The sequence below is a fragment of the Lepidochelys kempii genome, chromosome 22 (genome assembly GCF_965140285.1).
Source record: "Lepidochelys kempii isolate rLepKem1 chromosome 22, rLepKem1.hap1, whole genome shotgun sequence".
In the NCBI taxonomy this organism is placed as follows: Eukaryota; Metazoa; Chordata; order Testudines; family Cheloniidae; genus Lepidochelys; species Lepidochelys kempii.
The window spans coordinates 2,102,715-2,104,896 of NC_136401.1; the positions used below are offsets into that span (position 1 = coordinate 2,102,715).

At 52.8% G+C, this 2,182-nt stretch overlaps 1 non-coding gene across 1 annotated transcript; it reads right to left on the minus strand.

Annotated features, from left to right (window-relative positions):
* Positions 1-883: 883 nt before the first annotated feature.
* Positions 884-957, minus strand: TRNAN-GUU (transfer RNA asparagine (anticodon GUU)). The gene has a single exon. It is a non-coding gene; the product is annotated as a tRNA-Asn (tRNA).
* Between the last annotated feature and the right edge of the window lie 1,225 nt (positions 958-2,182).

The window sequence follows — 2,182 nt, forward strand, 5'->3', positions numbered from 1 at the left end:
TGCAGACGTTTTTGTCAACTGCTGGAAATGGCCCATCTTGATTATCACTACAAAGGGTTTCCCCTCTCCCCGACTGCCCCCACCCGCTCTCCTGCTGGTAATAGCTCACCTGTGAGCTCACAGTGATCACTCTGCTTACTGAGTGTATGGTAGCACCCATTGTTTCATGTTCTCTATGTATATAAATCTCCCCACTGTATTTTCCACTGAATGCATCCGATGAAGTGAGCTGTAGTTCATGAAAGCTTATGCTCAAATAAATTGGTTAGTCTCTAAGGTGCCACAAGTCCTCCTTTTCATCCTGGCTAATTTAAATCTCACCTTGTTCTCTTCCTGCAGGCTGCCCTGGAGAGCTGGGGAGAAGCCTGAGCGTGGCTGCTCCTTATTTGCATATTAAAAGCGGCAGTTTGGGGCCATTGGGGTGAAATGTGAGTAAGTTTTGGGGCTGGGACCCACCTGTCTAGTGCAGGCGGTGCGGAGCCAGGCTGAGCAGAGCCTGCCCCTGGCAGGGTGTGTGGTCACCTTCAGCTGGGAGCAGGTTGCCCAACTTGGGAAACGCGTGCCAAGGGTTTGCAAACAGGTTAGGGAGATATTGTGTGTGTGTCAGTCTCTTGCAGCGTGGGGGCGGGAAGGGAAGGGAGTGAAATGAAATGAGATGAAAGGAAATGTGCCCAGCTGAAGGTTTTGCACTAGGCCTTGAGGATTAAGCCCGAGCCCCCGGCATGGCTGCTGGGAGATGGGTTTCTGACTCGCATCCAGCGCACTCTGCGGGCCACCAGCTGAACCCCCTGAGGCCAAGAGAGTCGGGTTTGAGGTGGCAAAAAGGGGCCTTTGAGGCTCCCAGCACATCTTGAGGAGCAAGGAAATAGCAGGAGGTTACCAGCGTCCCTGGGTGGGCTCGAACCACCATCCTCTCGGTTAACAGCCGAACGCGCTGACCCATTGCGCCACAGAGACACCTAGAGACCTGGCTGCTGTTACCAAGGCTGTGCAGCCTGCAGATCTCCTGCCCACGCTGGAGCTTGCAAGGCGCTAGTCCGGACAGGACCGGATTCACCGTGGCACCAATGGCTCCACCGTGCCAGGCACAAGCTCAGAGGGGCCCATAACACTCGCTTCCTCCCCTCTCGCAGCGCTGCCGAAGTGGAGCCTCGGAGCAGCAGGGATCCAGCCTGGGAGCTGAGATCCCACGGGGCCCTGGGAGCTGTAGTTCCTTGGCCAGCTCCCTGCCGAGAGAGCCAGCCCTGGAGCAGGGAAGGAACTACATTTCCCAGCATTCCCTTGGCCACTATCCACAGGAAAGGGAGTGGGGGGAGTGGGGAAGCTGAGACCCCATGCGCTGCAGCTTGCTGTGAATGGGGAGCTGTCTGCTCGAAGGGGGTGGTGCTGTGAATGGGGAACAAGTGTGCCCAAGGAGTAGAAGGCTTTGGTTCAGATATCACCCTCAAAGACTTCCCCAGGCTGGATGAGGGATGCTGGTGTGACCTCGCCTGGCAGCCCCCAAAGGAGAAACTGGGTGGACTGAATGGACAGTGCCCCTTTCTGTCTAGCAAGGGGGGGTCTGTGGATCCCACAAGAAGTTAAAATGAAAAGTAGGGGAGGGGAGGCTCTACTCGAGGACCTGAGCAGCTGTAAATACAGTACCAGGCCCATAGGAGAATTTCCATTCTGAGCCAGGGAAGCAGAAATTGGCTTTTCCTTTCTTGATTTATCCAATATTCAGAAAGGGAATCGAGCACCTGCCTTCCACATTTGAACACTCTCAAAACTCAGGAGTGCTCAAGCTCAATTTGGGCTGCTTGTTACTTCATTTCTCCCCAATCAAATATGCTGATCCACTGAAACGTGCTGTGGAAAAAGTAGAATAAAATTGAGCAACAAATGCTGGCATCTCCCCCGTGCTAACTTGGATTGGAATTGCTATTTTCAACAGCCATTCTCATTTCTTTTAGTTTTGATTCACAGAATCATAGAATCATAGAATATCAGGGTTGGAAGGGACCCCAGAAGGTCATCTAGTCCAATCCCCTGCTGGAAGCAGGATCAATTCCCAGTTAAATCATCCCAGCCAGGGCTTTGTCAAGCCTGACCTTAAAAACCTCTAAGGAAGGAGATTCTACCACCTCCCTAGGTAACGCATTCCAGTGTTTCACCACCCTCTTAGTGAAAAAGTTTTTCCTAA